This window comes from Cibotium barometz, chromosome 13 (assembly GCF_041138505.1).
Source record: "Cibotium barometz isolate CiBa-2024 chromosome 13, ASM4113850v1, whole genome shotgun sequence".
NCBI lineage: Eukaryota > Viridiplantae > Streptophyta > Polypodiopsida > Cyatheales > Cibotiaceae > Cibotium > Cibotium barometz.
Genome location: NC_141058.1, coordinates 29,763,739 through 29,790,039, shown reverse-complemented (window position 1 = coordinate 29,790,039; position 26,301 = coordinate 29,763,739).

Here is a 26,301-nt window from a genome sequence, read left to right as displayed (position 1 = left end):
TCCATAGCTCCTTCTCATGTGCTCTCCATCTCCATTCTTGCTTCAATCTTGTACTCTCTATTCTCTACATTTTCAATGATATGAGGTTATGGTCTACACACTTGCTAATCTAGATTTCTTAATGATGTTTTGATGCTAAAATCTGATTTGTGAATTGTAGAGTGCATGTGATGAAGCTTGTGCATGAAATGATGTGTAGTTGAGGCTTGTGTGATAGCTCATTGCATGTTAGATTCTTGCATAAGTTGCATTTTTATGCTTAAGTGTAGCCTAATCTTGATGCTTTGATTATGTTAGATTGATTGCTTGAGTGTTGAAGAAGGATTGAGTAGGACTAGAAGTCATTAGTGTGTGGTTAACTAACCTTCTCCCATTCGGGATAGCCTCTATGCGCTAACCGGGTTGCATTCACGGATTGACAAAGTGTGAGGGTTAGAGTGTAGCCTCCGCTATGCTATGATGTCCCAAACAGGGGTGTTGAAATTTGTGGTGCCATTAAGGGTAAGGTATGAGTAGAGGACTAGGATCATGAGCATCCAGCCACATCACACTTGGGCATTATCCCACATGAGCATATTTGTAATAGGTGTAACCTTATGTTAAAAGGTTCATTTCCAAGCAATGAACACAAGCAGCTCTCAAGCCTCTCTATGAGTATACATTTCCATCTCGTAACCTAATTGTGCTTGAGTCAAGCTTGATTAAGTCATTAGGATTTTCATTATGTTGTTAAATAGGATTAGATTAGCTTCCATAGCCTTTGATTAGGGTTTCATAATTTCATCAATATTGGGAAAGATGCATCATCACTCCTTTTCGAAAGATGACAATGTGCCAGCTACTCAGTCATTGCAGCTTGTATGTGGCCCTATGAGAGCACCATCTTCTATAGGACATCTGTACTTTATGACTTTCGTTGATGATTACACCCATTTTTGTTGGGTGTATGGTTTGAAAGCCAAATTAGATGCATTTTCAACTTTTCGTCAATTTCTCCCTATGGCTGAAAATGCTTGCAGCCATAAACTCCTGCCATTGCGTACTGATCTTTGGGGTGATATTTTATGCACACATTCCCGTAGGTAATGTGGTAATTGGTGGCTTTGTCTCTTTAATCTCTAGCAATATTAATAGCATAATTTACCCCTAGAATCAATTATTCAAGTTACCTTAAAATCTAATCTCCCTTATAATCACTTTATCCATTTTGAACTCTAAAATATTGCATGTGCATGGGCATTTTCTCTCTTTGCAATCTTTGATTAACTCTCTTAGCCTAACCCTTCCTTAGATTAATATAGGTGTAAAACACATACTTATGTATCACATCTAAAATAATTATTTCAATAATTAAGTCTAAGGCTAATGTGCTATATAAGGGTCAATTAATTCTCTAGTTTTGGGATAAGTGCAAAACCTTATCATTCTCAAAAAAGTTAAAATATAATCAACTTTAATATAATTTATATTTCTATGGAAAAAAGAGTCTATTTATGGTATTAAAGCCTTACGATTCATATAGCCTCAATGAAACCTTGTCCTAAGGTGTATATAGACCTTCCTAGGGTGTAGTGTAGTAAATTAATATGAGAATTATTAATGAAACCTTATCCTAAGGTGTATATAGACCTTCCTAGGGTATAGTGTAGTAAATTAATATGAGAATTATTAATGAAACCTTACCCTAAGATGTAGATAGAACTTCCTAGGGTATAGTGTCCTAAATTATTATGAGAATTATTAATTTAATTATTCAATTGGTCAACTCAATTTAATTGTTCAATTGCTTAACTCAATTTAATTGTAAGAAATAGCAAGAAAAATAACAATTTCTAAATATGAGAGTTGACTATATCTTTTTAGCCTAGCTTTGGGGTTGGAGTAGAGTCTAATTATAAAGTAGATAAGCTACACATTCCCCCAAAAGTCCACAAAATTTTCTAGAGCTCCCCTATGTTGTGCTACAAGGGTCCCAAAGCAAAACATGCAAGAAGTCTAAGAAGTGTGTTCTCCCTATGGAGATGGACATTCTTTGACTTTGCTACATTGAGGCCATTGATTCAGATGAAACTTACAATAAATAATAGGGAGATAGACATAAACAAGATTAAGCACCCTAGATAGTGGCTACAAAAACTGATGCGGAGCTTAGTAACTTAGAGCAAGCCAATTTAGCGGATGACCAACACATAGTGATTAACACATACTAATCAATTATTACCAAACATCATTAACAGACAACATACACTATAAGTAGAGAGATAAAGACAAAGAATCATGATGAACACAATCTTTCATTGTACTTTGAGATCATCTATCTCTATTAGATTTTATGCTTTATGCTTAAAAGGATTATAGTTGTGATGATACAAAGCATCATTAATTATTTGGTATAAGTATTGGTATCTAAAATTATAAAGAATAGAATATACTATGACTAAGGTATAAAGATATAATCTATATGCCATTGATAAGACCACACAAAGATTAGACCCACAATACTCCTTGAGGGTAATTTACTGGAAGCTCTCCTATTTTGGACTCTTAAAGTTGGCTGATAGAGTCGTAGAGTATTGTTGTGCTAAAAATGGGTTAGTGGGTTACTTTGGCACCGAGAACATGGGGCACCAAGAACATGGGCTGCTATGATGCTAAAGTCCACCTTGTTGGGTTTCCTTGGTACCAATAATAGGATGTGTCGTGGTTTTGTGGTGCTTATAATGTGCACAAAACTATTGTTATCTTGGCCTCAGTAGAGCGGTGGGACACTTCGTGCTTGTATGGTTTTGATGATAAATTGCACCCTAAACCATGTCTCTTTGTGGCAATAATTATAGGTGTTTGGCTTGAGGAATTGGCTGGGGTTGGCTTTGCCCACTATTGGCCTATTTGGTTGAGCAAATTTTTTACCAATTGTCTATGCTCATGTCTTATCTAAGACTTTTTCTAGTGCTAGTCGGACTCCTTTACTCACAGAGGCATTGGATGATGCGTCCCTTTAGGTGGACGGATTTTATATCTTTATCTTCTTGTTGTAGATTGTCTACTAGGTGTATTGCCTCATGACATCACTCATCATAGATATAGTGTCTAGACCTATAGAGATGCAGACCTGTAGTGTTTACTATAGGTCTAGACCATATCTAGAGGTGGTTATGAAGCCTCTTGCTCTTAAGACCAATCAAAGGTGCAATGCCTCAAAGATGTAGTGTCTAGACCTATAGAGATGTTCATGAAGCCTCTTGCTCTTAAGACCAATCAAAAGTGCAATTCCTCAAAGATGTAGTGTCTAGACCTATAGAGATGTTCATGAAGCCTCTTGCTCTTAACACCAATCAAAGGTGCAATGCCTCAAAGATGTAGTGTCTAGACCTATAGAGATGTTCATGAAGCCTCTTAATCTCATAAATCGATCACTGAGTAATAAATCATCCAATCTTTTCGTGGGGCTTACATCTCATATGTAGATACTTGGTTTTAGTAATGAAGTCATGAATTATCTCACCTTCCTCTTTCTTGAGGTTATACATTTATGAAATGGGACTCATTTAGCTCCATTGGATGAGAACAATAAAGGTGTGTCTTAAGACCTCACAGCTAGCATTTTCACATGGGTTTAAAGACCTAAACCACTGGCCTACCTTCAAGGTAAAGTCCAAACGAGTAGATTTTGGTGGGATTGTCAATCCTACCCATGGCTTCACACACTTGATCAAAATTTTATAGGTAATGAATGGGATCTCTAGTTTTATCAATTTTGGTCATCATCCTTGAGATGTGTATTGGCTTGGTTTTAGCCATTTTTCATCCTCTAGGTGCTATGTTTATTGTAACCCCCCTTCCCATTTCAAACACCATTCTAAGCATATTTTCTACATATTCACTTGAAGTGGAACGTAAGGATTTGAAAGGTTGTGTAAAACCCTCTATCCCAGGGTTTAGAATTTCTTATCCCACATAGAGTTAGGGATATGTGGTTTTCTAATGGCACTTACACTGGTTTGCTTTGTGGCTACAGGCTTGCTGCTATTGTAGTAGCTGAGAAAATGTTATGTGATTAATCTTGTGAATCCCTTAGGTTTAAGGTAGTCCTAGACATAGGCTCTTTATCTTTGGTTTGAGGTAGTCCTAGACATTGGCTCTTTACTTAGTTTTGAGGTAGTCCTAGATATTTGCTCCTTACCCTTCCTCACGTTCCTTGTTCCTTATCCGAATAAAGAGGAAGTGAAACTTGGTTCTTTGGTGAAGTGGGCTCTTGTAGAAGGTGGGATTCTTGCTTGCACTTTGTGTGTGCTTTTTAATATTAGATGTTTTGTGGAATGATTATCCCTAATAATATGTTAAAAGAGACAATGTGATGTCCTGATTGTGATGCTAGATGTGGTTGTTGGGCTACTAAGCCATGGCCATAGCATCGGATAACCCATCTCATTATCACAACTAAATATTTTAAAACATTGTGGTGTTCGACATGGTTTGAGAACCCTCTGGTTCATGGTCCTACTCTTGCTCCTTCATTGGAGCTTTGCACAAAGATAGAGCATTTTAATCTCGGGGGGGTCACTCACAAAAAATGTGAATATCACGTGCGTTCAACAGAAGCATAATTTTAATTTATGAAACTTACAGAAATATATTTACATAAGGATATGATTTAAAATTTTTTCAAAAAAATTTACAGATTCATAAAGAAAAGGGGATATTATATAGAATAAAAAATTCACAAATAAGGGATTTAAAATATAGGCCTCGAACGCACGCGATAGGGATATTTTACATATAGTGACCCCCCCCCCAGATTTTAATATCCAAGGATAGGTCAATTTAATCCCCTTTTTAAAAAGTTTATGGCACTATTTATTTATTTATTTAGCCATTTGTTGAACGTGAGGCTTGGGGGACCATGGTGGCTCCCATTTCCAAGGGTTCCACTATTCCTCCTTCCTCTCAGGTATATATTTAGTTAGCTCATTTCTTACCAAAATTCCTTGCTTGAGGTAGATATAAAGGTATCTTGTCTTAATAGTGTAGCACACTCTATTAATAAGTGCTGGTCATTTTACTGCTGGGACCAAAGGCTAGGTGGGTATAAAGAGGTGTGGTTTGATGCACTATAGTTAACTTTGTATTATCGATTCTAACAATTAGTCTAGATTGGGTTCGTTTCTAACAATTAGTCCAAATCGAGTTCGTATCAAAGGGTTGCACCATGTTGAAATCACCTCTAGTGTGCTTCTTGAAGCGTGTTTAAAAATGAATTCAGACACTTTTATTCTTACAAAAAAATAAATGTTTTTTTTTTTACTTTGACTTTTTTTGGTTCTTTTGTCCTCTTAATTTTTTAAGTTAAAAAATCTAGGCTCATATCTTTAGGCTCACAATTAAAAACTCATACCTTTAGGCTCATGGCTATAGGCTCATGCCTATAGGCTTATGTGTATAGGCTCATCCCTCTAGACTCATGTCTGGCAGATTCATGCCTCTAGACTCACGTTTGGCGGACCTACATAATTTTTATATGAAATAAGCTCACATGAGTCTGATGAGTTAGATTCATGTCATGCATGGCAGACTCACTCGTTCAGGCTCAGCTTGTAAACTTACATATTTAGACTCATAGATATAGGTTCAGGCTTGGAGACTCACATCTAAAGGCTTATGCCTTTTTTGTATGCCTCAATAATTACAAAGGATAAGAATTTTTCTTTAAAATTGTACCTGTGTATGATAGGAAAATATTTATAAGACACGGGTAGATGTGTCTTTACAATTCTTCAAGGCTCTTTTTTGATTTCATGGTATATTATTAGGTTTACCTTCCAATCATGTCTATTAACTCATGCTTCTACACTCATGGCGTTCATGTCTCCAGGCTCACATCTCTAGGCTCAAACACCATATTAGTGAAATTGGGAATTTTCCAATTCCCATTTTTGAATACTTAAAAAAGGGGACATGGATAACATGTTTGTAAGTTTCTCAAAACCCTATCATATGACCTATCGTTGGAAAGCGCTTGAAAAATGGAATCTAAGGAGCTATAAAGCGCTCATTTTGGATTAGTGGTGTTCAAGTTATGGTTAATCCAAACTTTTGACCACGTGTCCCAAACTTGTGAGAAATTCCCATATTCCCCAATATGGTGTTCTCACATATGTTGACTTGTATCTTTTTTCACAAGATTGTGGGCTTATGTCTCCCAACCTGAGAGATGGTCATGTCTTCCGGCTCATGTATGCTAACTCACGGTTCACGTATGCTGACTCTCTAGGATCATGTCTCTAGGCTCACATATGTCGACTCATGGCTCACATTTCTAGGCTTAAATATGTTGACTTAAATCTTTTTTCAAAAGATTGTTGGCTTATGTCTCCCAAACCGAGAGATGGTTTGGTCTAGTTTTTGGAGTTTTTTGAGGTTTTTTAGACTTGATGGGGGTGATTAAGGTTATTAATCCTAGTTTATGGTGCTTTTTTTTAAATTATGTTTATTACTTTTGCATGTTTCTAATTTCAATAATTCATGAAATTATATAAAATGTAATTAACTTTTCCACCCTAATACACACTTATAATGGAGCTAAAAACTTATGTTTTTGAAGTAGATTCCACTCCAAATCATAATTGCGAAGCTATTTCTTGGATTAATGTAACAAGGTCAAAGCCTTGTGTGTATCAAAGTCATGGAAAACACCCTTGTGGGTGTCAAAATCATGTAAAAGACCAATGCAATTTAGGGTTTCCATTGCTAGCAATGGATTGATGTGGCTATCATTTGACCTCTTTCGCTATTTGAGTGGATGTCTTCACTCTTCCACTAGGCCAACAGGGACTTCATCAATGTGATTTTGCCCTCACATTAGTAGTTCGACATACGGTGAAGAACTTTATGCATATACTTTCATAAGACCAGTGTTAAGTTTTAAGTTTTAGCTAGCCTAGTGTGAAAACTAGTGGGCTACTTTTATACAAATCAATATTGACAGTAAGAAAGACACATTGTAATAGAATACTTGTGAGCTTTCCTTCTTATCCCTTCTTCTCTACTCTTGCTTGCATGTGTTCTATTGGATTCTTGCATGCTATGCTTGAATAGGTTGCTCCCTCTTGTTTTCTCCATCCGTCTACAAGGAGGACCAGCCTAGGGCTTAGGTCCATTCTTCTATCTATTCCAAGCTATTGGGATCATTGAATATTACATGATGTTTATTAGGAGGTGACATTCCAAAAAACATACCGTTTTAGATTTTTGGATGTGTTTAGTTTATTTTTTTTATTTCTTTTTGAAGCTTATTTGCATTAGGACATTCTAGTGCATATATTTTTAATTTGTTGTTTTTTATTTCTTTTTGAAGCTTATTTACATTAGGACATTCTAGTTGCATATCTTAAAAGCTGTGCTCTGTTTTCTTTTCTCTAAACTAGTTTGTGAGCCAATACATCTTTTATTTTTCATGGCTTATTAACACATTGATAATGCTCGTATGGTATTACCCGTATCATGTGGAAATAATTTGATAGGGGAACATGGAGTTGGTTTGAACAATGAAGAACAAAGATTCTATGAAATAGAGAATAAAGAATATGTACATACAAATACGTAAATAGATATATATATTTATACGAGTGGATCAAATATCTTGTTTGACCAAAAATGCTCTATTGGTTTTATGAACGAGTGAAAGCATCTTCCTCTCTATTCTCGATTGAAGTTCTAAATGTTTTCTTCTTTATCTATCACATAGAGAATGTATATCCCGAAATTAATCGTCGATACTTGTAACATACCCATTGTAAATAACAATGTACTTGCTTCAGAGTTGAAAAATATAACTTAGTTTGTCATTTTTACGATCAAAAAACTTCTATTTTTGGAAAATGAGCCATTTTTACTTAGAAATTTGTAATTTTGAATCCAAATTTGAAATCTACGCGTAATTTTACGCTTAAAATAGTTTTTTCTGAACTAAAAACGGGCACTCGGAATGGGTTTAATTAAGCTTTTAAGCCTTTAATCTGCGAACTTCCGACCAAAAATAGTAACTATCCAGGCGTCTAATCAACGAACGGAATACGCCCCCATGGTCACGGGGCAAGGCCGGACATTTCCGTCAAAAAATATTTTTTGACCCCCCGGACGACGGCGGGCGGCTGGCGTGGGCCCCACCACGGGCGCCGCCCGTGAAAAAAACCAACAATCCGCCCGGGACACCCAAGCGTGTACACGACCTAGACGCACCCTCCAGCACACCCCTACACGTACCCCCTCCTCCCAGAACCCTCTATCCACAGGTGTCGCGCTCTCTCTCTCTTGGGGACACCTCCACCCCCATGTGTCACACTTTCTCTCTCCTCGAGACACCTCCACCCCCAGGTGTCTCCCGGACACCTACACCACCCAGGTGTCACCTTCCCGCACCCGGACGTCCACCCTCCAGCACCTATAAAAGGACCCTCCCAGCCCCCTTCTCCAGACAAGCCCCCAGCAAGCCCCTACGCCCAAGCTCTCTCTCAAGCTCTAGGACATGTCCTACACTCTTCTCCCCCCCCGTGTGAATAGACTTAAAGTGTGCCTCTCCTCCAACCCTTGCCTTACTCTTCCCTAGGCCTCCCTAGACGTACACTCTTCTCAAGAGCTCTCCAAGTTAAGGACACCCTCTCAATTCCCCCCCCCATATGCGGCGACTTAAACTTAGGCTAAGAGGTCGTTCCTGCCCATAAGCCCAACAAGCTTTTCCTACCCCAAACGGACTCCGTTTTCGAATCCGTTTGAACCAGTAGAATTCTCTCTTTTCTTTCCACGCTCCCAACCTCTTATATTCACCTCGTTTTCTCTCTATCCTCTTAAAACTCTAGTGCTCCTATGGCGCCGAAACGCCGTGGAATTGAAGAACCACGCGTTGCCCAAGGAGGGAATGAAGCGAATCGCGTCCCTACAATCGACTTCGCCCCTCTTGAAGTGAATAGGCATGAAAACGATAACCAGGTTGGTCATTTAACAAGTTTAAGTAAAATTCTCTCTTATAAAGCTTAATGCAAAGATTCGAAATAATAGGAAAGAAACCAAGGTTAGACCCCTAGTATAGATGGCCTAAAGTACCTTATGGTTACTCTTAAGTAAAGTTATAGGAAAATAATCTTGCTTTTGAATCATTGTCTTTCCAAAACGATGGTTTTTTGTTAATGTATGAATTCATTGAATAAAGGCTATGTCTTTTCTTTATTGGATATACTGCTGGTTTATTGCTAACATGCAGGTACAGCTTCTCCCCCCCCTTAGCTAACTCCGTGCTTGCCTGTGTAGCCGGGCGGAGGATATAGCGAGGCCGGGAGTCGGCCCAGGGCAATCCCCTCCTATGCCACTGGGAATTGGTTTTCACCACCAGGGTGATGTATATATGCTGCCTAGTTCTGTGGGTCCAGGCTAGTGCGGTGACTTAACCCCCACCTCATGAGGAGACGTCCCCTCCGAAGAGCGAGAGGGTTTGGTACAAGCGTCAGTACCTGAGGGGGTGACAGGACGGCTTGGCCCTCGTCGTCAGCCAGCCATCGGCCCGATTTCAGGGTCTTTTGTAAATATTTTTCACTGTAAGTATGCTCGTTGATTTCAATGTTGTGCTAAGGAAGATTTTCTTTAAGGAATCAAGTGTAATTAATTAACAAAGGAATTTGTTTTTAAGTGTTTCACACTGTGGTAGGACTTAATTAGGAAACAATTGAACGGGTGAGTGTGTGGAAAGTGGGAGAATGGATGCCCTGACGGTACCATTCTAAGGATGGGTGGACCCGATCAGTCGGGTAGCTTTCTACTAGTCGTAACCTACAATATTTAGGGAATAGTAGAGTCACAAACAAGACTTGTTTTAGCTTGTTTTAGGGGACCGAGCCAGCGGCCGTGCCTCATGAATACGGGGGAAAAAGGCGTTGGCTTCCTTGAACCAAGTGTGGGTCTTGTTCCATCTCCACGCACATTTCGTGCTGGGGATTAGAATTTCCTTTAGGATGACTACGCTTCCCTTGCGAGATAGAGTTAGGTCCGTCCGTTTTCTCGTAACCTCGTATTTCTACGAGATCGAGGTGTTGTCAATCGGAAAATAACATGAGACTTGGCCGCCTATCAAAAGGATTCCCCCGCCCTACGGGTCGGGGGTCTTACACGTGGTATCAGAGCAGGTTTAGACTTGGGAGATTTTATATTGTATTCTCTTGTTGCTCTAGGAATTCTTGTTAAACTAATCTAGTTACGGCTGGATGCAGGAGGACGAGATGGATCCCTATTCTCGCTTCCTGGTATTCCAATGCATGTTCATGACTGCTTGTCGCTCTTCCGAATTCGAGTTCCGTGACACTATGATGCACATTGTAGACAAGCTAACCCTTCCTCTTTACACTCGCATCGAAAGGGGATGGAACAGAACTGAGTATTGGCATCGTCGATCTACCTACTTCATCATTCGAGCTGAGCACGTCGGCAATCTCACCAACGACTTGAGGCGGATCCGTTATGCCGAGATGTTGCGGATGGTTCGTCTGTTCTGGTTTATTGGCACTCCTCGTAACACCTATGTAACTATCGATGGGAATCGCATGCTGCAGAATCGTTGGGTTTATGATAAGGTGACTCAAGTTGTATCCCTTGATAGAGTAGCCGTTACTCGTCTTTCTAGATGAGGTTTACCTCCCCTACCAGAGACTTATCGAGTTCTTGAAACCATGGGAGAACCCCCCTACTTTTTCAATGTTACCACCGCAGATCTTTATTAGGTTCCCTAGAGGACTACCATGTAAATAAATAAGATTGGATTTAGTCCAATCCTTGTAAATGGCTTGGTTTACTTGTAAATGGCTTGGTTTACTTGTAAATATTAAAGCTTGGAATAAAAGGTTTTGATTTTCACACTCATTGTCTTATGTGTATTAAACCACCTAAGTGACATGATTCTAAATTTAGCTTCTTATTGATAACCAGGATCGTCAACTTCTTGCTCCCAATGCATTATATACAGATACACAGGAGAAGAAGCTTCTCCTCAAACAAATGCAACCTCCCTCATTTAATGGGGCAGGTTCAAAGATTGAAAGGGATGTAGAAGTTTGGATAGAAGCCATGGACGATTACTTTTCGGCTGCTGGTACAGGAATTGGGAATCAATCCATGCTTGCCAGATTCCGTCTTACTGGGGACGCCAAACTTTGGTGGAAGCAATGGTGCCGAGATAAGGGCGTCACTGAAGATACCCAAACCTGGAGTGACATTAAGCAAGCTGTGAAGGGCCGTTATCTTCCCCCATCTCATGAATCTATTAAGATGAACGAGTTCTTCAGCCTCAAGTAGCTTAGCTTAACCTTGGAGGAATACTACTCAAAATTTGTCACACTTGGCAAATATGCTCCACCTATGTCAATCACTCAACAAGTGGCCCGATTTTGCCAAGGGCTGAATGAACCTTTGGATTCTCGCCTTGAAGCAATGAGGCCAACTACCTTGCAAGATGCTCTTACCCGAGCCAAACCTCTGGCTAAAGAAGTAAAGAGTGGTCAAGCAAAGAAGAGAGTCTATCCTGAGTCTAACCCAAGGGGGCGCCTTCAGAGGAATTACCAATCGAATTTCCGCCACAACACTATTGGTCAGTACCCCAATAATTTTGTCCCCCGCAGTTATGCTAATTCCACTTCAGAATCCTATGGGGACCAAAGGTGCTTTTATTGCAATGAAGTTGGCCACTTCCGGAATGAATGCCCCAAACTTGCAAGACCCTCTCTCAATCCTAATGTCACTGCTGCTCCACAAGGCGGCCGGGTAGTTCCAGGTCGTGGGATTCCTAATAACCGCCAGGCTAGACGAGGTGGTGGTGGACGTGGTAGAGGTCGTGGAGCGACTGCCCGTGTCTGCTCTATGATTGGTGAACCAACTTTAGAGATGGAAGAAGAAGAGCAAGCCACCATTCATGCAGCTATAGAACATCAAGGACCTAATCAGCAGTTTTCTGTTATCCAAGCTCCGGCTACTTATCAAGGTAGATCTTTCCAGCTTTTGGTTGATTGTGGTAGTACGCATTCATTTCTTTCTCCAAAATGCTTGCGTAAGTTACAGTTAGATCAAAAACCAGCCCAAGCAATGATTGTTGAGTTAGCTAGTGGAAAAGAAGAAGTATCCCGACATTGTGTGGGAGATCTTGAATTTGAATTGGATGGTGAATCAACCCATGGGTATTTTAGAAGCTTACCATTAGGGATTTATGATGGAATCCTTGGTATGGATTGGTTAATTGCAAACAATGCTGAAGGAAGCATCACCTTTAAGAATAGTCAAGGACAGGTAGTATCAGCCCAGGGAAAAACAGGTAAACCCAAATTTCATTTGGTCAAAGCTAATCGTCTTCTTAAGGGAGTGCGCAAGGGCCAACAGATCTTCCTTGTCAAACTCAACAAGGTAGAAGAAAGCAACCCAGATTTAGAACCCTCTTGGCTCCAGGAGTTTTTAGATATCTTTCCAGAGGAACTTACAAAACTACCCCCATCTCGAGAAGTAGATCATGGGATTGAGTTAATCCCTGGTGCTGAATCAGTTTCAAGGAGACCTTACAAAATGTCTCTTCCCGAAGCCATAGAGCTCAAGGAACAACTTAGGCAGCTCATTGAGCAAGGATTCATTCGCCCTAGTAATTCCCCATGGGGAGCGCCTGTTCTTTTCCAGAGAAAGAAGGATGGCTCGCTTCGGCTTTGTATTGACTACCGAGGCCTAAACAAGGTCACTGTCAAAAACAAATACCCCATTCCTCGCATCGACGAACTTCTTGACAGACTTTATGGATCCAAAGTTTTCTCCAAGATGGATTTAAGGTCTGGCTACTATCAAATTAGGATCAAGGAATCAGATATCTCCAAAACCGCTTTCAATACCCGCTATGGCCACTATGAATTTACAGTCATGCCATTCGGATTAACCAATGCTCCCGCCACCTTCAACCGCCTGATGCAGGATATCTTCCGACCCTACTTGGATGAATTTGTCCTTGTCTTCTTTGATGACATCTTGGTCTATTCTCAGTCAAAAGAGGAACATGAGGAGCATGTACGCAAAGTATTGCAAATACTGCGCGAACATAAGCTCTATGCCAAGAAAAGCAAATGTACCTTCTTCACTTCCCAAATTGAATATCTAGGGTTCATTGTCTCCTCAAGGGGCATCTCAGTAGACCCTGCCAAAGTCAAGGATATATTGGAATGGCCACCCCCTAGGACAGTCAAAGAAATCCGTGGGTTTCTAGGCATCACAGGATGGTATAGGATCTTCATCAAGGATTATGCCAAGATAGCCGCACCCTTAACTGATCTGCTCAAGAAGGAATGTAAGATAGTATGGTTACCAATCCACCAAATCAGTTTTAGCCAACTTAAAGCTATCCTCACCTCAGCACCAGTTCTGAAGCTCCCTGACTTCACCAAAGAGTTTGAGGTTGTCACTGATGCTAGTGGCCTTGCACTTGGTGGTGTCTTAATTCAAGAAGAAAGCCCTGTGGCTTACACTTCTCGTAAGCTTAAATCCTATGAAGTCAATTATGCCACCCATGATTTGGAACTCCTTGCAGTTATTCATTGTTTCAAGTTATGGAGACACTATCTCCTAGGCCGTAAGTTTCTGCTTGTAACTGACCACCAAAGTCCAGCCCAATCTCAACATGAGGCAAAGGAGGTGGATTGAGATTCTGCAAGAGTTTGATTTTGATATCAAATTTCGTCCTGGAAAGGATAATGTTGTAGCAGATGCCCTCAGTCGCAAATCCTTCCTAAGTGCAATCTCTATGCCAAATAACCCCATCCTAGAGAAGGTAAAGCAGGTTTCACTTCATGACCCTGATTACCAAAAGCTAGTAAGCCTAGTTCACAAGGAGGCACCCACAGAAAAGGAAAATATATTGATCAAGGGATACACCCTCGATGATGAATGCCTCTACTTCATGCATAGGTTATGTATTCCCAAAGATCTTGCACTGAAGAAGATGATCTTGTATGAAGCTCATGATAGCCCCGTAGCAGGACACCCAGGTTATGCAAAAACCTTGAATGCCTTAAGGAGAAGTTGTTTTTGGCCTGGAATGAAGAGAGATATCCTTCAATACATCAGACAATGCCTTTCATGTCAAAGGATTAAAGCTGAAAGAATCAAAATGCCCGGGAAACTCCAACCTCTGGACATTCCTCAGATGAAGTGGGAATGTATCAGTATGGATTTTGTCACAAGTCTTCCCACAACACAAGGAGGGTATGATTCTATTTTAGTAGTTGTGGATATGCTTACCAAAGTCACCCATATTATCCCAGTAAAGAAGACATTTAAATCTTCTGATATTGCCCGCCTTTTCATCAAGGAAATCTTTAGGCTTCATGGATTGCCAAAAAGAATAGTCAGTGACCGGGACTCTGACTTCACTTCAAAGTTCTGGACATCATTATTCCAGGCTATTGGAACACAACTTTGTTTCAGTACAGCTTACCACCCAGAAACAGATGGTCAAAGTGAGAGAGTTAATCAGGTTATAGAAGACATCCTGAGAGCCTATTGTGGGCATGAACCAAAGAAGTGGATTCAGTATCTCCCTCTAGTGGAATTCTCTTACAATACATCCTATCACCAAAGCATAGGGATGTCACCATTCAAAGCTCTTTATGGTCAGGAGTGTTTATCTCCCTTAAATTTCTCTGACCCCACACTAAAGGTTGAAGCCTCCAGGATAATGCTTGAAGAAATGGAAGAACAAACCAAAGCTATTCGTAAGGATATTAAAGCCGCCCAGGATCGACAGAAGCATTATGCTGACACCAAAAGATCTGAAAGAATTTTTCAGCAAGGAGACAAAGTTTTTCTTCGAGTGCGGCCAAAGAGAAGTTCTTTATCTCTTGGAAAATTTAGGAAACTGAGTCCAAGGTATTGTGGGCCTTTTGAAGTCATCAAATGTTTGGGAAAACATGCCTACAAACTTCGCCTCCCAACCCACCTCAAGATCCATGATGTATTCCATGTAAGCTTACTAAAGCCATATGTGCCTCATCCTGATCATGTTCTTGATGATGAACAAATTGTAATGCCAACTCAGGGAGTCCTTGAAATGAGACCTAATAGAATCATCGACTCCAGAGAAAGAGTGCTTCGCAATAGAATCCTTAGGGAACATTTAGTGGAATGGAAAGATTACCCTGAGGAGGATGCCACTTGGGAGGAAGAGTCAACCCTCCAAAAGAATTACCCAGAGTTCGTGCCGAGATGAGGACATCTCGAGTTCTTTTAGTAGGGAAGGATGTAACATACCCATTGTAAATAACAATGTACTTGCTTCAGAGTTGAAAAATATAACTTAGTTTGTCATTTTTACGATCAAAAAACTTCTATTTTTGGAAAATGAGCCATTTTTACTTAGAAATTTATAATTTTGAATCCAAATTTGAAATCTACGCGTAATTTTACGCTTAAAATAGTTTTTTTTGAACTAAAAACGGGCACCCGGAATGGGTTTAATTAAGCTTTTAAGCCTTTAATCTGCGAACTTCCGACCAAAAATAGTAACTATCCAGGCGTCTAATCAACGAACGGAATACGCCCCCGTGGTCACGGGGCAAGGCCGGACATTTCCGTCAAAAAATATTTTTTGACCCCTCGGACGACGGGCGGCCGGCGTGGGCCCCACCACGGGCGCCGCCCGTGAAAAAAACCGACAATCCGCCCGGGACACCCAAGCGTGTACACGACCTAGACGCACCCTCCAGCACACCCCTACACGTACCCCCTCCTCCCAGAACCCTCTATCCACAGGTGTCGCGCTCTCTCTCTCTTGGGGACACCTCCACCCCCATGTGTCACACTTTCTCTCTCCTCGAGACACCTCCACCCCCAGGTGTCTCCCGGACACCTACACCACCCAGGTGTCACCTTCCCGCACCCGGACGTCCACCCTCCAGCACCTATAAAAGGACCCTCCCAGCCCCCTTCTCCAGACAAGCCCCCAGCAAGCCCCTACGCCCAAGCTCTCTCTCAAGCTCTAGGACATGTCCTACACTCTTCTCCCCCCCCGTGTGAATAGACTTAAAGTGTGCCTCTCCTCCAACCCTTGCCTTACTCTTCCCTAGGCCTCCCTAGACGTACACTCTTCTCAAGAGCTCTCCAAGTTAAGGACACCCTCTCAATTCCCCCCCCCCCATATGCGGCGACTTAAACTTAGGCTAAGAGGTCGTTCCTGCCCATAAGCCCAACAAGCTTTTCCTACCCCAAACGAACTCCGTTTTCGAATCCGTTTGAACCAGTAGAATTCTCTCTTTTCTTTCCACGCTCCCAACCTCTTATATTCACCTCGTTTTCTCTCTATCCTCTTAAAACTCTAGTGCTCCTATGGCGCCGAAACGCCGTCGAATTGAAGAACCACGCGCTGCCCAAGGAGGGAATGAAGCGAATCGCGTCCCTACAATCGACTTCGCCCCTCTTGAAGTGAATAGGCATGAAAACGATAACCAGGTTGGTCATTTAGCAAGTTTAAGTAAAATTCTCTCTTATAAAGCTTAATGCAAAGATTCGAAATAATAGGAAAGAAACCAAGGTTAGACCCCTAGTATAGATGGCCTAAAGTACCTTATGGTTACTCTTAAGTAAAGTTATAGGAAAATAATCTTGCTTTTGAATCATTGTCTTTCCAAAACGATGGTTTTTTGTTAATGTATGAATTCATTGAATAAAGGCTATGTCTTTTCTTTATTGGATATACTGCTGGTTTATTGCTAACATGCAGGTACAGCTTCTCCCCCCCCTTAGCTAACTCCGTGCTTGCCTGTGTAGCCGAGCGGAGGATATAGCGAGGCCGGGAGTCGGCCCAGGGCAATCCCCTCCTATGCCACTGGGAATTGGTTTTCACCACCAGGGTGATGTATATATGCTGCCTAGTTCTGTGGGTCCAGGCTAGTGCGGTGACTTAACCCCCACCTCATGAGGAGACGTCCCCTCCGAAGAGCGAGAGGGTTTGGTACAAGCGTCAGTACCTGAGGGGGTGACAGGACGGCTTGGCCCTCGTCGGCTGGTTGACGACGAGGGGAGACGGTCCGTGAGGTTTACCCAGCTGGTTGAGGCTGGAAGATCAAATTCTAGATCATCGATGTGGTTGTGGTTGTGGTTATGGTTTGGACATGAAGTTTGGATTGGGATATCGGCCCGATTTTAGGGTCTTTTGTAAATATTTTTCACTGTAAGTATGCTCGTTGATTTCAATGTTGTGCTAAGGAAGATTTTCTTTAAGGAATCAAGTGTAATTAATTAACAAAGGAATTTGTTTTTAAGTGTTTCACAGTGTGGTAGGACTTAATTAGGAAACAATTGAACGGGTGAGTGTGTGGAAAGTGGGAGAATGGATGCCCTGACGGTACCATTCTAAGGATGGGTGGACCCGATCAGTCGGGTAGCTTTCTACTAGTCGTAACCTACGATATTTAGGGAATAGTAGAGTCATGAACAAGACTTGTTTTAGGGGACCGAGCCAGCGGCCGTGCCTCATGAATACGGGGGAAATAGGCGTTGGCTTCCTTGAACCAAGTGTGGGTCTTGCTCCATCTCCACGCACATTTCGTGCTGGGGATTAGAATTTCCTTTAGGATGACTACGCTTCCCTTGCGAGATAGAGTTAGGTCCGTCCGTTTGCTCGTAACCTCGTATTTCTACGAGATCGACGTGTCGTCAATCGGAGAATAACATGAGACTTGACTGCATATCAAAAGGATTCCCCCGCCCTACGGGTCGGCGGGGGTCTTACAATACTATTCCAATAAGTTCTCCTATAGTAAATGGAAAGATAAACCCTATTGCAAATTGACGGCAGAAAGATAAACCCTATTGCAAATAATTTCTCCTATAGTAAATAGAAAGATAAACCATATTGCAAATTGACCGGAAAGATAAACCCTATTGCAAATAAGTTTTCCTATAGTAAACGGAAAGATAAACCCTATTGCAAATAAGTTCTCCTATAGTAAATAGAAAGATAAACCCTATTACAAATTGACCTATAATAAGTAAACCTTGGTAAGTAGTGATAGTCATGATGGGCTACCGTAAAGTAGGCATGTGCCATGTCTAAGGTCTATGGTAGATTGTGCGCTTTTGCCGCACGAGTCGTAGCTGGGGACTTGCCGAACACTATATGCGAGCCACGAATGGCTGCAAGCATACAACCAGGCAAGCAAGCTCAAACAGAATGCAAAGGTGTGTCACTCACCGCTCAAACCGCCGCCGTGAAGGATTCCCGCGTCGCAGCAGTGAAGGAGGAGCCGCCGTCACCGCTCTACCGCCTCACCGCCGCCGTGCCGCTACACAGTGCCCGCTCGCTCTCTCACTCACTCTCTCTCTCTCTCTCTCTCTCTCTCTCTCTCTCACATGCAGGAGAAGGAAACCAAGAAGATAAGGCAAGAGCACTCTTGTATTAAACACATGAGAATGAGAGTTTTAGGGTTACATTTGACTCTTATAGGTGACTTAGCCGTTCACACATGGGCGCCCATACATGGCCGGTCGATCCTAACCCTTATCCTGTTGATATTCAAGGTGCGCCTCTCATCGGTGATCACCTAATCCCTTTATCCTTTACATATGGTGCCGACAAGCCCGGCCCATGACTCAGAATATTTAAATTAATCACATGACGTAAAACATAGTACGTCTCAATGTCCGTCATAGGTTAACATGCCCCCCTTCCTGATGTAGATTCCGTCCTCGAAAGCTATGGTATAGTAAGCTCGATAGGGTTTGTTGTGGTAGACCGTCTACAAAACAGGGAAGTAGAGTGAAAGTATGCTGGAATTCAAAAGATATAAAGTGTAATAAATTCAAGCATGTTAGACCACAATGGATGTTGCTATGAGAACTTAGTTTAAGGGGTCACATGAATGAGCTAGTGTAGCAAATTAACAGGAGTTTAAAATTATTGAAAGTAAATCAAGAGTTAGCAAGGTGTCAAAGGTTAATCAAGGTTTATAAGTGGCCTAAGTCAAGGGAAATAACCAAGCTTAATAAATAAACAGATGACCACAATGTGTCTACTCTAAGAACAAGTTAATACCATGAGCCTAGGGACACAAGAAACATCAGAGTTACAGGAGCCTTTTGCCTTTATTTCTTTATGCACGTGATAATTTTTACACACAATGGCGACCTCCCTAAGGCAAAACTAACATCGATCCTGGTACCATGTTTAACACAAAGCATTATCCAAGAATCTATTAGTTCACCTTAGGCAAGGCTACCCCCTACCAACCAAGGCATCGGTCTGGAGTAGAATACTCCTCGCCTACCAACAAGTGTCAATAAGGCGATAGGCCAACATTAGGGCACATAATAGACTTGCATTGCCATTTATTGTAGGCTTTTTTTTAATAATTTATTTCTTTTTATCTTCGCTCCTGAACTATACTGTGTTCTTACATCCTTTTGACCAAGGGGTAAAAGCTATGTCTTAGAGGTCAACACACACATGGCCAGGTGTCAAACATTAAGATGGTTTGACCCTAGACCTAAGACAATCGTATTCCAAGGTTAACTAAAGACTTCAATGCATTCTCAAGAATATATCCAATAAGGTTAAGCTCATTAATGATTTACACTAGCCCGTCAGGCAACTTCAAAAACTAAGTAGTACTTTGACAAGTTCCATGTGGTCATGCCTTGAGTTCATGCAATTAATTGAAGAGTAAAAACAAAAGAGAGTGGGCATGGAAGAATTACATCTGTATTTTAGATATCTCCTTGATCTGATGAGAGAAATGCCCACAATTTAATGAGATATTTATGTATGAGCGTTGTGGCTATCTCAGGACTTGAAAGCGAACCCACCTCAAATGTTTCAACCTGTACAACCAACTAACAAGCACTATACCTCGAGAGGCACATCAGTGTGAAAAATTAAAGACTCGTTTAATGACTCCAAACTAGAAAAAACTTGAAAACACTAACCTACCTACCAGTCACCACACTACTACTCAGGATATGGTAAGAGGATGTTGTAGAGTCCTGGCTCTAGCCCTAAGGCTAAGCCTCTGTCCACATCATCCAAATAAATAAAGTCAGCCTCGGTAGTGCCATGAGTTTCATCCGTCCATTCATCGTTGTCAGATATATCTTTCTCGTTTTCCCATCCACATAGACTCATCAAGAATGCAACCATGCGAGGATAGTCATCTTGTGGAAAATGAAAGTTTTGGGCTAGCGGGGATATGTCCTCTATGGAGTAGGGGTCAGTCATGGTCAATAGGCAAATTAGCCATTCTAATTCCTCAACATTTTCCTCTCTAGCTAGTATATCTATATGATCCAATTCAGTTTTAATCACAGGATAGCACATGTGAAATATCTGAGAAAGGTACAGATGATACCTCTCACCAAAGGTGGATGAAGCGTGTGATGCTCTTGCATTTGCCATATCTGCAAACACAGATATAGCATCAGTAGGTTTATGACAGGTCAATCTAGTTCCTGATTGTATACGGATATTTCTTTTCTTTTTGTGCTCTTGCTCTTTTTACTATTTTTTGTTTTTCTTTTCTTTTCGTTTTTATGTATGAAGCTATATATATACATCCCCTTGAATTTGGCAATTACATGGTCAGGGAAGAAGGTTAGGGAGGAAGCATTAGAATGTCGAGCGTGAGTACATGCTCCCCCTTTCCTTGGGTAGATCATATTTTTTGCAATGGTGTTGCAGCCTCTTGGAACCAATTTGTCCAGCGGGTCATAGGTTGTGATGTGGGTAGATAGCTTTTTATGACCCTTGTGGCCACATCCCCCAGTTACAGAGATGGTAGTGTATATTAAGAGACTAAGGTTTTGTAGAAGGGTGAGAGAAGGGTGTGAGTGTGAATGGACTTGAGGTCCACTTGTTCACCTATTTAAAGGTGAGGCCATGAGGCATTTTGTATGAGAGCAAGGCCTAGTTGTATGTATAAGCAACTTAGTAAGCAAGATATTATTCTTGTATTTTGTGAGTCTCTCCTCTCCACACACTTGATCTAGCATGAGCACCACGTTTTCTCAACATGGTATCAGAGCCTAGGTGATTTGAACCATTTGTGGTGTAGATTAGGTAAAAAATATCCACTTTTTCCTCATCTTCTTTGTGTGGAGCTCAACCCCCAGCACTTGGAGGCCTTCCACAAGCTTGTAGAGGGCGTATCTCTCCACGAATTCTTCATGGGAGATGTAGAGAAGGAGTAGGCGCATCAATTCGTACAAGCGATTTCGTGTTTCCTCCCTACGGCGCCGCGGAATCTCGACTGCAGTAACCCGCCTGCGTTTTCTGCCTGCTGCGCTGGTCCTACAGCCATTGCTTGGCTGTAGACCACAATAAAGCAAGCCTCGTTAGGGCTTTGATAGCCCATTGTGTGGAGACCCTACAGCTGACTAGAGCTCCAATAGTTCACGAACGCGCCGGTTGGAAGCAAAAGTTCAGGTGCCTTTTTTCATCTTCACTCTCAAGCTTCCATTAAAGCTTAATTTTTGGAGGTTTTTCTTGCTCAATCATCTCCTCCCTTGCTTTAATCACTCAAATGGTGGTGTGAATGTTTTGGTGCTAAGTTCTTCTCTTGTCTTTGAAGAGTTCTCATTCACATGAGGTAGCCATAAGCCTCATGCCCATCAAGCTTCAACATCAACATCAATTTTTAAGCCTTCAAAGTGATTAAGTGTGCTTCTAAGCACTAATTATGTTGTTTAACACTAATTACTATGTTAATCCAACAAAGAGAAAGTGCTCTTAAACACTAATAGTGTTATTAAACACTAATGGTGAGTTAATCACCAAAATAAGTATCATTTGACACTAAAAATATACTTTTTAGCACTAATTGTGTTTTATACACACTAATGGTGATATTAATCATCAACTAAAGTGTTGCTCAACACTAAGGTGGTCTTAACCATCAAAGGAGGAGGTCATTTACATTAAGAAGGCTCTTCTTCATCAACATGGAGCCCGGGCACACACCATAAGTGCCACATTCAAGTCTTCATCATCCACCGCTTCTTCCAAAAAGCAATGGTGCAACCATGAACCAATTGTCTTCACCTCATAAGCTAAAGAGGTTGAAGAATTCTGGTTTTTTCATCATCAAACTCAGATTTTTGAGTGGTTTTAAACTTGAACACATGTACACTAAGTGTTCATTTACAATGTTATTGTATATTACCCTTGAGGCCCTTGTTTGTAAGAGGCATAGGCATGCCATAAGCCATATGTTCTCGTTTCCCAAGCCCAAGGCATTTCATTCCGCTGCATATTCTGATTTTTCATCGTATAAGATGAGTTGTAAGGCTGAGCATAGAATCCCTAAATGCTCTACCTTGTTAGTTGTCATGATTTTAAGCATCTTTTGGCATTACTTTTGTAAGAGGCATTGGCAACATTATGAGCCATGTCCTCTCCTTCTTGAGCCAAAGATGATAATCCTTATTTGTTTGAGTATTTACCTCAACCAATTACTCATTAAGCTTGCAACTTCAAACCCTAAAGGGTATCATTTAGCTAACATGCATAAAAGCTATTGTAATTGTGGAGTAGACACTGCCCTTGACCAATGCATAAGGCAAGTGGTAAGACCCTCCCATTCCCTTCCCCATTTAAATCTACCTCATTACTCATGGAGGAGATATACTATTCAAGGAAGCATAAAGCATGTTGGAGGACCATCTAAAAGCAAACCTGTAAGATTCCTCCCCAGCCTCTCAAAATGTCCAGCATCTTCCCCTGTAATCAATCCCTCTTCAGAAATATAAAAGACTTGTTTCTAACTGTTTTAACCTAGAGAGAGAAAATATTCTAGAGAGAGAATATTCAGATTTTTAATATTTTTGGATAGAAAATTATCTCATCTTATTAAAATAAGTTTCCCTAAAACAAAAAATCAAAAAGAACTTTCCAATGTACAATTGGAATTAATTGAAAATGGGTATAAAGGACCTTAGCCTAAGGGTCTAGATTTTCAGAAATTTTTGGATTATGGTCCAATTAAGATTCCTATAGGCCAATAGCATCAATCCATGTGTAGGAAGGAGATAAATCCAATTTGTAAAAGAAGATACCCAAAAATGAGTAAATGCTCACATAAGATGAAGAGTTGAAAATGTACAAGGCTTATTAGTAAAAAACTATGAGCAATATTAAAATATATGAGATATTTTGGGTATAATGATTCCATTTTGACACATATGTAAGGAAGGGGAGTTCTTTAAAGGAGGTGCATATTTCACATGCTTGAATGAGTTTTAAACTCATAAAAATTGAGATATTTCATCTCTCCTCTCTCCTCATTCAAGTCTAGTTCCAAAAAGTTAGCTTAACTGACCTAAAAATGGTCAAATATTGACCAAACTGATTTAGAAAATTCTAGAATCAGTTTGTTTGGTTAGGAGCTCAATTTTTCCTATAAATAGAAGCCTCCCCCTTGTTGAAAAATATATAGTGTTTATGCATCGTTACTCTACTCCACCTAAGCCAAGAACTATGAATTCATTAATAATTCACTAGTTTTTGGAGCTTCCCTCTTTCTTCAATCCCCATTGGTGGCTCCATCAACATACTTAACCAATTGATTGGTTGGGGGTCTCTACCGTGAACAAAGAATCAAGCAATTTGTAAGGTAAATAGTGAATATTGATCTTTTCTGTAATTTCACAATGTTTCTCTCTTCTCAACCCCTCTCAAGCTTGAGAAGCTTAATTGGTATGGTTTTTAAATGCTATTAAAGTTAATTGAGGAATAGTAGTGAAGAGTTACATAATTTGATGAATGCTATTGAAGTTAATTGATTAATGATAGTAAAGAATTACATAAATTTCCATTTAGGTTTAAATTCTAATGGTTTTTATGTAATTTCTCTCTCTCACTCAAGAAATGGTCATACTCATGACCCATTCTCAATCCAAATGAAGCTTTTCATAAAGCTTTTCCTTAATCCAAGATTAATCTATGCTTGAGACCAAATTAATGGTTTTTTTTCTATGCTTTTAGTTTATGTATTTCATGAATATTGATGATTCAATCCATTATGGAATATTGATCCAATTAGGGATCATTCTAATTATTTCTTAATGTTAAGCTTTATCCCTTAGAAACATTGAGATTTTATCAATCATAGCAGCGGAGCTATGGCAAAATTTTTATAAAAATTACGCATAAAATAATTTCATTCAAAGCATGAAAAGAGGACTTCCTACCATATTCTAGAAATTATCATCCTAGATTAATTGAAGATATTCATTGTAATCATAGAGAATTTGATTTTTATATTATGCATAATTGATTTTCATGCAGAGGTATGCATAAAAGATTATTATTTTAACATAAAAGTGTTACTTTTATCATAATTAGTTTTCATGCATAGAGGTATGCATAAAAGATTATTATTTTAATGTAAAAGTGTTACTTTTATCATATTTGAATTTCATGTATAGAGGTATACATGAAAGATGATTATTTTATTATAAAAGTGTTACTTTTAGCATAATTGAAATTCATGCATAGAGGTATGCATAAAAGATGATTATTTTATTACAAAAGTGTTACTTTTAGCATAATTGGATTTCATGCATAGAGGTATGCATAAAAGTTGATTATTTTATTATAAAAGTGTTAATTTTACCATATTTGGATTTCATGCATAGAGGTATGCATAAAAGTTGATTATTTTATTATAAAAGTGTTAATTTTATCATATTTCGATTTCATGCATAGAGGTATGCATAAAAGTTGACTATTTTATTATAAAAGTGTTTCTTTTATCATATTTCGATTTCATGCATAGAGGTATGCATAAAAGTTGACTATTTTATTATAAAAGTGTTACTTTTATCATATTTGGATTTCATGCATAGAGGTATGCATAAAAGTTGATTATTTTATTATAAAAGTGTTACTTTTATCATATTTGGATTTCATGCAGAGGTATGCATAAAAGATATTCTTTTTATACTAAAAGTGTGATTTTCATCATAAATGGATTTTATGCATAACTTAGATGCATAAGAGAAATTCTTTTATTCTAAAAGTGTAATTCCTACCAAATTTAATTTATGCATAAGAAGATGCATAAAAGATTGATTTTTATTTCGAAAGTGTTAGTCTCCTTAAATGGAATTTATGCATAAATAAATGTGTAGAGAAATCTTATATCAAATATAAGAATTCTCTTAAAAAAGATATGAAATGTGATAAGATGTGATAAGAGGTGTATGAGATGTGATAAGATTTGATAAGATGCGTATGGGAAGTGATAGGATGTGATAAGAGGTGTATGAGATATGAAAAGATGTGTATGAGATGTGATAGAATGTGTTAACATGAGTTAGGATGTGTTAAGATGTATATGGGATGTGTTAGGACGAGAATGGATGTAATATGGTTGTATGAATGTGATGTGGATGTATACATGTAGATGTATATGTATGAATGTGAATGTGGATATGGATGTGGATGTATGGATGTAGATACGGATGTGTATGTATGTATGTGGATGTGTATGTATGAATGAGGATGTGAAAATGGATGTATGTATGTAGATGTGGATGTATGGATGTGAATGTGAATGAAGAGGTGGGTGTGGATGTATGGATGTAGATACGGATGTGGATGTATGTATGTGAATGTGGATGTATGAATGAGGATGTGAAAATGGATGTATGCATGTGGATGTGGATGTATGAATATGAATGTGGATGTGTGGATGTGGAAATGGAGGTATGGATGTATGAATGTGGATGTGGATGTATGCATGTAGATGCGTATGTATGAATGTGAAATTGGATGTATGATGTGGACGTACGAACATGGATATGTATGTAGAATAATGAATATGAAGGTGTATGTGAGATAATGTGTAGTCTATATGAGTGAATGGATGAGAACGAGTACACATTGAATGGAATGTGGAATAAGTAATGTGGTCTGAGAGTGGATAATATGGAAAGACAAGAGTTCATTATAGAAACTGTATTTTGTGACTGTTCTATGTCAAGAATGCTGGAGAAGCATTTTGACCATCTTGAGGATTAAGGTCATGAAGACCGCACTGATAAAGTTGCAACTGCTGATGGAGAGTCAATGGAGGACGTCTCGCGTAGCAAGGTCGATCGAGGTCTTGACCAGCCTCGGTTCGATTTAAATGGTGAGCTTCCGGTACGGTGGATGAGGGACCAAGGAAGCGGCCTATGAGTGAAGCGCTAGGTCACCTGCGAAGGATCCTAGAGGGTGCTGACCATACGGTGCTCGGGCTCTGGGTCGCCGAA